The sequence below is a fragment of the Protopterus annectens genome, chromosome 7.part0 (genome assembly GCF_019279795.1).
Source record: "Protopterus annectens isolate FY-2018-M chromosome 7.part0, PAN1.0, whole genome shotgun sequence".
Lineage (NCBI taxonomy): Eukaryota > Metazoa > Chordata > Ceratodontiformes > Protopteridae > Protopterus > Protopterus annectens.
The window spans coordinates 1767208999-1767219484 of NC_056739.1; positions in this window are offsets into that span (position 1 = coordinate 1767208999).

Here is a 10486-nt window from a genome sequence, read left to right on the forward strand (position 1 = left end):
TGCCAGTTGTTGCATGTGTGGGCGGGCAGGTGCCACGAGGCTGGTGAGAAGCTCCTCAACATGTGTCGGGGGATGCATGGCATGGCCCCCCATTGTGAGGTGATCCCCCCAGACTTCAGCAGCATGTGGACGGCCATTGGGAAGCAGGTCAGAACAGTGATGCCAGACCTGCTCATAACTGTGGTTATGCAGGCCGACATTAGTGACCCTGTGGACTAGATAGTTCCACAGGGTGGTCCGCTCCTGCTGTTCATGAGCAGCCCTGCCAAGCAGAACAGGATAGTGCTGTATTAGGTGGTTCAACATAACCTCATTTTCCGCCACTGAATATGCGGGTAGACAGCCGTGGGACATCTTGCCTAAAAGACATAAAGATGGAAACAGGTCTGAGCAACTCCTACAGCAAGGTTACCATAGTTCTTAATACACATCTCTGTCTCCCCCCCCCACTGTAACAGTGACAATAAACTGTTCACAGAACTCAATAAGTATGGCTGCATCTTACCTACCATTGGGACATATATTGTATTGTACCACACTTTGTGCTGTGTGTTTGTAGCCATGTTTCCTATGTGGACACTATCATTGCTGGCCTGTTATGGACTATTTCACCTGCATGCCACTGTCAGGGCCACTATGGTTCCATATATGCACGTGGTATGCTTGCTACGTGAATGCTGCACATCTGTCATTCTGTGTTATTGGAGATATCTATGGCAAACTGTTGTACATGTTCCGGGATTGTGTAGACTATTACTACTCACATATGTTCTATAACAGTGACACAATAGCATGTTTAGGGAATAGTTGCCAGCAGAACCACCTCTCCAACCTCATCTGGCCATGTTACCAGGTCACATGACCTGTGGGCCCACCCTGGGGCCTCCTCATTTACTGGTCCAGCACTACCTTCAGGTGGAACCACCTCAGGGGATGTTGTCTCACCCTGGGGCCACACACAGACATGATCCTGTCACCTGAGGTAAGGTGTCCAGAGTCTGTTTCATAGGGGTCTCCACAGACACTTGTGGGATGTGCTATAGCACATCCCACAAGTCTCTGTGGGATGTGCTACAGCACCTTGATGCACCCAGTACATATTCACAGGATCCACATGCTCCTCCTTCTCAGCCACCAGGCCAGGCACCTTCAGGGCCGTAGACTGCTGTTTTGAGTAGCAATGGCCTTGTTCCTATTGTTTCCATATGGGGGCCCATGGGGCTTCCACATCGCAGACCGCACACAACATCCAGGGGGGGATTTACCTATCACATGTGTCATATGCCACCCCTGTAGTCTGTCCTCTATATCTACCAACTCGAACCACCTCCACAAATATACCTGCTATCCTTCCTCATGTTCCCATTCCCTACTTCACAGACAAGGGCAATGTGGTCCCAACAAAGGATTCACATGTGACATGCCCGTCCATGTTGCACACACTTACAGCTGTATATATCTGTGTGTATTGCTATGTGTGCTTTTCCCTCACACATAGCATGCAGCACTGTAGTGGTAATATAGGGGACATGCATTTACATACATATATGTGTGTGTGTTTGTATATATGTAGACATATGCATAAATATATATATATATATATATATATATATATATATATATATATATATATGTGTGTGTGTGTGTGTGTGTGTGTGTGTGTGTGTGTGTAGATATATATATTATGTTGCAGATATGTGTTGATATATATATATATATATATATATATATATATATATATATATGTCTACATATGGGTATCTGTATAGCTGTAGACATGTCTGTATATATCTATATATATATATATATATATATATATATATATATATATATATATATGTGTGTGTGTGTGTGTGTGTGTGTGTGTGTGTGTGTGTGTGTGTGTGTGTGTGTGTGTGTGTGTGTGTGTGTGTGTGTGTGTGTGTGTGTGTGTACATATACATATCGTACATTCAGACATCAGGTCCACAATCTCTAACTCTCCTTCTTACACAGCTGCACTGTTCTGCCTTGCTACAACACAGACAGGTGTCACATATGGAAACAGCCTAACATTAGGGGGGTATATATAGGGCCAGACTGCAGGTAAGCCTATTACACACCTATGGCATTTCTGCATGCTACAATACATGTTAACCTGAGTGTCCTCCAAGTGGTGGGCTCTGGAACCCACATGTCCATCATTATGGCATTACTACCATCACCAGCTATTGGCCACATATGGAAATCAGATATACCTGTTACTCAAGCTGTGCTGAGAGACTGACTTACTGCCTGCTGTGTTATTCAGAAAAGATAAATGTTTATTCTCATTTTTCATCTGCACGTTTGATTTAATATCTATGTAATCTGCATAACTGCTTTTTGCTGTCCTTTTGTTGTGAGCTAGAGCTAATATTTGTTAGTGTTGACCTCTGTTTGTAGTGAAATCCTTTGTCTAGAAGCCTATCTGCTTACTTAGTTAGAGAAAGTTAATAGAACTGGCTTCGTCTGGGCAGGGCATTCCTGCAACTGTATCGTCAGGATAATAGGTCTGTTTCTGCTTTTTGTGCCTTAAATCAGATATACCTGTTACTCAAGCTGTGCTGAGAGACTGACTTACTGCCAGCTGTGATATTCAGAAAAGATAAGTGTTTATTCTCATTTTTCGTCTGCACTTTTGATTTAATATCTCTGTAATCTGTAAAACTGGCTTTCCCACCCACCTACCCACCCTATTCTTGTGGTGGTCATATGTTTTGGTGGCTTTGAGTTGCCCGCCTATGGTATAAAGTTGATACTGGACACTCCCCCCGAGTCACATTACACCAGTTCATTCTACTGTTAATAGTGAGAACTTAGCAAAGGCCCACCCCTTTAGCTTCTGCATGTTGAATTATCTCATTATCTTCTGCCTCTTCACTTTCTACTAAAAAATAAAAATAAAAAAAAAAACTGCTTCCTACCTCTCCTTGAACTAGTGTAGTCCAGATACAGATTTGCTGTATCCAGGATTTTTTGTAAGCTTCAGAGCGGTGCTCCTCATTTTTTCCCTTAGATCTGCTAGTTCTCTGCTCTCCTGCACTTTTATTAGCTTATTAGTCAAGCACTTTAAATTATTCCCGGTGCCAAAATGTGTGCTCTTCAAATTTTCCCTTACAACTTGCTGGCTTCTCAGTAGTAGCACTAAAATCTGAATCCCTGTGACACTTGCTCTAAATCCTGCTGGAAAGCACTAGGAAGCCTTAAACTTATACAAGCACTCAGTTCTCCTTGTTAATAAGGTGAAATCAATCATAGGCACTAAACAGCCTATAACTGCAAAGTACCTTGCCAAGGTAAGGGAAAACAGCTTTGCACTTTACAAAAGAAACACCAAACCAGACATGTCCAAGGGTCAGCTTCTGGTGATTTCCCCTGTCCACCTGGTGAATCTGGGAATCTGGGCATACTGGGGCAATGCAGCAATTGCCTCATGTATACAGACACCCCTCTCCTCCTACCATCCAACACTACAACCTGCGAGAGATGCACTTACATAGCCAAACTGGAAGCAAAACTCTCTCCAGCCAAAATTGTGCTAGACAGTCAAGAGGAGAAGGTTAACACCTGCACTACACCCCAAGCAACACATAGCCCTTCAAAACTCATGGCACTAACATCCACACATAGTAACACTAAACCCACTTATGCGGAGGCCCTTATCATTAACCTGCCCAAGCAACAAGGACCTCCAAAGCTGAAATGCAAACAAATACCAATCACAACCAAAGTGACACATAGCTAAAAACACTGGTGTGCCACCAAACAACAGCCCCTAAGGCAAGACAACGTACCCAACACTTTAGTCATAGGTGACTCTATAGTCAGGCACATTGACGTCCCACTCACCGGGCTGAACAAGGAGAAAATTACTGTCAGCTGCCTGTCAGGTGCCAGGATCTGCCACATAATGTATGCACTCAAGTCACTTCACAACAAGTACAAATACGACTCTGTCATTGTCCATATTGGAGTGAATAACTTGAGACGTACCTCCCTGGACTACATGAAAAGAGACATGGAAGAGCTCACAGATCATGTGGCCCAGGCAGGTATGACCCTAGCCCTTGAGCAGTATCCTACCTTCGCACAGAATGATACCGCAGTATAAGGACAAAATGATTGACTTCAACAATTGGCTAAGTTTCTGGTGTTATTCAAAGGGGATCCAATATCTGTCTGCCTGGGATGACATGATTGACAAACCACGATGCTTTGCCAGAGATGGTCTACACCTGTTGCCCCTGGGATTCAGATTACTGGCTAAGGCTCTTGTCACCCCTATAGTGCCTTTTTTAAGCAAGGCTCAAAGGACAAAACCACCACTGTAACAGTTATAAGCATGCAAAATCTGAAGGTAATGCTACTCAATGCTAGAAGTGTAAACCTTAAAATGCACTCTCTCGAGGCACTCCTAAAAATGGAGAACATCAATATCTGTGCAGTAACTGAGATCTGGTTCAAAGCTCCAGACAGCACCCCTGCAATACCAGGCTACAACTCTTAGCACACTTTTTGGCAACCAAACCAGGACCAAAGCACTAAAGGTGGATGAGTGTCCATATTCACCAAGGATAATCACACCTCCAGGCTAGTTGCCCAACACAATTCATATGAAATTCTACAGGTGCAACTAACACTAGGTAAGACTGCAATCCAAACTGTAGCTTGCTATAGATCCCCCACCATGCCCCAGGATTCTCACTACACCTTTCTAAACATATTAGATAATATTAAGATGCAACCAAACACCCTAAGGAATTCCCAGTATTATTCTAGCATGTCCAAATGTCAGTTGTCAATCTCCTCTCCGGTCCAGTTGGTGAATCTGGGAATCTTGAGGCAATGTTACAACTGCCTCATGTACACAGACAACCCTCTCCTCCTCCCAACAAATTCCAACACATGTGAGAGATGCAACCATATAGCCAAACTGGAGGCTAAGCTCTCTCAACTCAGTACTGGCATAACCAGCCAGGAGGAGAAGGAAACCACACTCACTACAATTCCAGTCTCACATAGACCTACCATGACAGCAAACCAAACACATAATCACACAAAAACATACTCGGAGGCTCTAAATAAAGATCTGCCTAAGCAGCAGAGGCCTCCAAATCAGACACCCAAGCAACCGCTACCCCGAAACAAAACATGTGCAACACATATCTCACAAAGCCAGTGTGCTGAACAGTCACAGCCCTTAAGACTAAACAACACACCTGATACACTTGTAATAGGTGACTCTATCGTCAGGCACACTGACATCCCGCTCACCAGGCTGAACAAGGAGAGGGTCACGGTGAGCATCCTGTCGGGTGCTACGATCCACCACATAACACAAGCACTGAGGTCACTCCAAGGCAAGTACAAATATGACTCAGTCATTGTCTATGCTGGTGTGAATGACCTGAGACGTACCTCCCTGGACTACAAGAAAAAAGACATAAAGAAGCTCTCTGAGCATGTAGCCCAGGCCGGTATGACCCTGACCTTGAGTAGCATCTTACCCTCACCAAGAATGATGCCACAATATGAAGACAAGATGATCAATTTCAACAATTGGCTTAAGTACTGGTGTCATTCAAAGGGGATCCAATGCCTGTCAGCTTGGGATGATATGCTCGACAAGCCATGATGTTTCGCTAGGGACGGCTTGCACCTGTCACCGCTGGGATTTCGGATATTGGCAAAAGGCTCTTGCTACCCCCATAGTGCCTTTTTTTAGGCAAGGCTCAAAGACAAACCCACCTCCATAGGTATCACAAGGATAAGAAACTGAGAGTAATGCTACTCAACGCCAGAAGTCTAAACCTCAAGATGCACGCACTCGAAACTCTCCTTAGCATGGAGAACATCGATATCTGTGCAGTAACAGAAACCTGGTTCAGGGCTCCCGTGAGCACCCCAGCACTACCAGGTTATACCTCATACCATGCTTTTCAGCCACAAAACTTGGACCGAACCACAAAAGGAGGGGGAGTATCGATATTCATCAAAGATACCCACACCTCCAGGATGGTGGCAAAGCACAAAGCATCAGAGACTATCCATGTGCAACAAACAGTGGGTGAAACTACCTTCCAGTTTATAGCCTCTACAGACCACCCTCCCAAACCCAGGAACCCCACTCAGCCTTTCTGAGAACACTGGAAAATATGAAGGTCTCTCCAAACAACATTATACTGGGTGACTTCAACTACCCAAACATAGACTGGGAGCATTACTTTAGCTCCAACACCCTAGCCCAAAGGTTCCTAGAATTTATAAGCTCAAATGCTATGGAACAACTTGTTACCACTCCCACAAGAGGGGAAAACATACTGGACCTGATCATCACCAACATGGGGACTCTATGCTCCAGACCGGAAGTGTATCCCTCACTGGTAAGATCAGACCATAAACTAATCTCACTGGATATTCACATCCCGACCCCACTCCCTGCCCAGAAAACCACAGTGAAAAACTTCTCTAAAGCAAATTTCACACTCCTCAAAACCGAGGTGGAATCCTTCAAAGCACCCCGGCCTGAGGAAAATACGTCCCAGACCGCAGAATCCTTTATAAACACATTCTATAAACACCTTTAGGAATGCATGGATCATGCAATCCCATATAAAACCAAGACCCAATCCTCCAAAGGCAGACGTCCTGTCTGGTGGACCCTAGCCATAAACAAACTATACAATAGAAGGAGGAAGCTACTAAATGATAGAGCAAAATCCCAAAAAGGGAAGGCATCACTGATCAGTATTAGCAAAAACTAAGGACGCTCATAAAATTGTCTAAGGCCAGCTTCGAGAGAAAAATTGCACAGGACACTAAGGATAATCACAAGGCTTTCTTTAGTTATGTTAGGAACCTGGGTGGTAATTCCCAGATATGCTCAGAATTAGTCCAAAATGACAAAAAATACACTGAACCCACAGACATTGCCAACATCCTAGCTGACAGGTTCAGCAAACTTCCCCCTTCCCACCAAAAAGGGCAAATATATCCCAGCAGAGTGCTGCCCCTGACATCTCAGATGCTCAGGTAAGAGCCGCCCTCTCCAAAGCAAAACACAGCATCAATGGGACCAGACGGTGTCCCGGGCTGCCCTACATGAACTCCAAGAAGAGCTAAACCCAAACATAAAACTACTGTTCAATCTCAGCCTTACTACAGGATATGTGCCCAAAGAGTGGCGTACAGCAACAGTGGTCCCTCTCCATAAAGGTTGTGCCTCAACGGATCCTTGAAACTATCGCCCCATAAGCCTGACTAGCTTGGTCTGCAAAGCTATGGAAAGGTCATCATGGACCTCATAAATAAAGATATTGGGGACCTACAGACACTGGATCCTACCCAGTTCGACTTTGTTAAGGGCAGATCCTGCCTCTTAAACCTGGTTGATTTCTTTGAAACAGTCACCAAGGCCATTGATGAGGGAAAGGTGGTACACACAGCCTACCTAGACCTCGCAAAAGCCTTCGATACAATACCCCACTCGGGCATTATAGATAAGCTCACCAGCTTAAATGTAAACCCCTATGTCACTAGATGGATTGCAAACTGGCTCAAGGACAGAACCCACATGGTTAAAATTGCTGGAGCCATGTCAGACTCCAAACCAGTTACAAGTGATGTCCCACAAGGCTCAGTCCTCTTGTTCGGTATATATTTCTTGGAGGTACAGGCCAACACGGAAGGACTGTGGCTGACCAAGTTCACAGATGACTGCAAACTGGGCATCATAATCGACTCTCCAGCCGACACAAGCATCCTCCAAAAGGGCCTCATAGAAACAGGCAACTGGTGCCAGAACCATGGCCTCAAGCTAAATGCCAAAAAGTGTATAGACATCCCCTTTGGCAAAAACAAAGTGCCCACAAATTACCACATAGGTGGTAATCCATTAAGTACAGAAGAAGTAATTAGGGACCTAGGGACCCAAGTTGATAGCATTCTATCATTTGACAACCACGTGGCCAAAGTGGTTAGAAAAACATTTTATATAGCCCACCTAATCATGAAGGTATTCACATCTAGATCAGGGGAGGTCATCGTGCCTCTTTACTCATCCCTCATCAGGCCCATAATTGAGTACAATGCCCCTTTTGGGATGTACCTTACCAGACACCTGCAGCAACTGGAAAGACCCCAAAAGTACCTCACCAAGAGGATCAAAGGGCTCAAACAGATGCCATATGCTGCCGGTTAAAGAAACTCCAGCTCTACTCAGTGGCATACCGCCTGTTCAGAGGCGATCGGTGCCTGACGTATAAAGCCATGTCCAACCCGGAATTAATGGACATGCTGCACCTCAGAAAATCCAAATCCCATCGAGCTACACGCTCGAGACTTGAACCTCATCACTGAAATAAATAGGACATGCTGGAGGGACAGATTCATAACCCAGAGGCTCCCTTCACTCTGGAATAAAATCCCTGTCCAGGTTAGGCAGAGTCCCTCATTGACTCTCTTCAAGAGGAATCTTGATGAGTGGATGGGAGATCATAGGTTTACCCCAGGTATCACTTCTGTGTCACTGTTAGACAGAGGCACAATATACTAACCTCGAAAAAGGGCATAGCAAAATAAATTTAAAATGGGTGGCGAAAGCCAAATACATTCTGGCTAGGCTTATAAATGCCCTAGGGCAGATAGCCTAGTATGAACCTATGAACCTATAAACCTATGAACCTAATACTGGGTGATTTCACCTACCCTACCATTAATTGGGAAAACTACTCGGGTACCAACATCTTTGTACAACGGTTATTGGAATTCATAAATTCTAACTCCCTGGACCAACTAATCCATAGTCCCACCAGGGGCTCAAATATCCTTGACCTGGTCATTACCAACATGGGAGATCAATGCTCCACACCAGTGGTCACCCCCTCATTGGTCAGGTCTGACCATAAGCTAATCACCCTTGATGTCCACATCCCACCCCCACCCCCCAGTAGGGAAACCTCCTTAAAAAACTTCTCCAAAGTCAACTTCATGCTACTCAAGTCAGAAGTAACAAACTTCATGACACTCATGCAGACAGGAACTGGACATTTGACCGCTGAATCCTACACTAAGGCACTGAGTGAGCACATCCACTCATGCATGAATCATGCCATTCCAAACAGAACCAAGATGGTCTTCTCCAAAAAAAGGAACCCGATCTGGTGGTCCCCTGACATAAACCAACTATACAACAGAAAGAAGAAACTGTTGCAGAAAAGAGGAAAATCCCAGGATGCAAAAAACTCCCATACCAGCCTCAGTAAGAAGCTGAGATCCCTCAAAAAATCCTCCAAAGCTAGTTACAAAAATAAAATTGACAAAGATTCCAAGTACAGCCACAAGGTATTCTATAGATATGTCAAGAATCTAAATGGCAATGCTCAGATCTGCTCTGAACTACAACAGAATGGCATTAAATATACTGATTCCAAGGATATTGCCAACATCCTGGCAGATCGATTCAGTGCGAACTTCACCCCCTTCTAACCCCCTAAATGGCCCATCTCAATACCAAAAGATTGCCAAATTCCGGTACTCACGGCCACACAGATAAAAAACGCACTCTCCAAAGCTAAGAATACAGCATCCATGGGACCAGATGACATCCCAGACTGTGTACTACATGAACTACAAAATGAATTGGCACCTCACCTATGTGTCATGTGCCCAATGAGTGGCGCACAGCTAGAGTTATCCCACACCACAAGGGGGGATCCACCTTGGATCCTGGGAACTATTGTCCCATCAGTCTGATGAGCCTGATCTGCAAAGCCATGGAATGCATTATCATGGAACTTATAAACAAAGACATTGGCAACCTTCAAACACTGGAACCCACCCACTTTGGTTTTGTAAAGGGACAATCTTGTGTCCTCAATCAGATTGACTTCTTTGAATCAGTTGCCAGAGCCTTGGGCAAGGGTAAGGCGGTCCACACAGCCTATCTGGACCTTGCCAAGGCCTTCAACATCATCCCCCACTCTGGAATCATAGATAAACTTACTAAGCTGGGCATTAATCCCTACGTCACTCGGTGGGTTGCCAACTGGCTTACTTACAGAACCCACACTGTAAAAGTGGCTGACTCAAAATCCAGCTCCAGACAAGTGACAAGCGGAGTACCTCAGGGTTCAATCCTGGGACTGCTCTTGTTTGGCATCTACTTCTGTGAAGTACAGGCCAATACTAAGGGACTCTGGATAACAAAGTCTGTGGATGACTGCAAACTGGAAGCCATTACTGAATCCCCAAATGATGTGGATATTCTTCAAAAGGGCCTTACAGAAACAGTTGCTCGGTGCCAGAGCCATGGGCTCAAGCTCAATGCCAAGAAATGTATATTTATCCCCTTTGGGAAACAAATGAAAAAGTGGAAAAAAAGTTAAAAATAAGGCCCGGCCTTAAACCAGGAAACAGTTGGGGTGGTGCCAGAGCCATGGGCTCAAGCTCAATGGAAAAATAGACT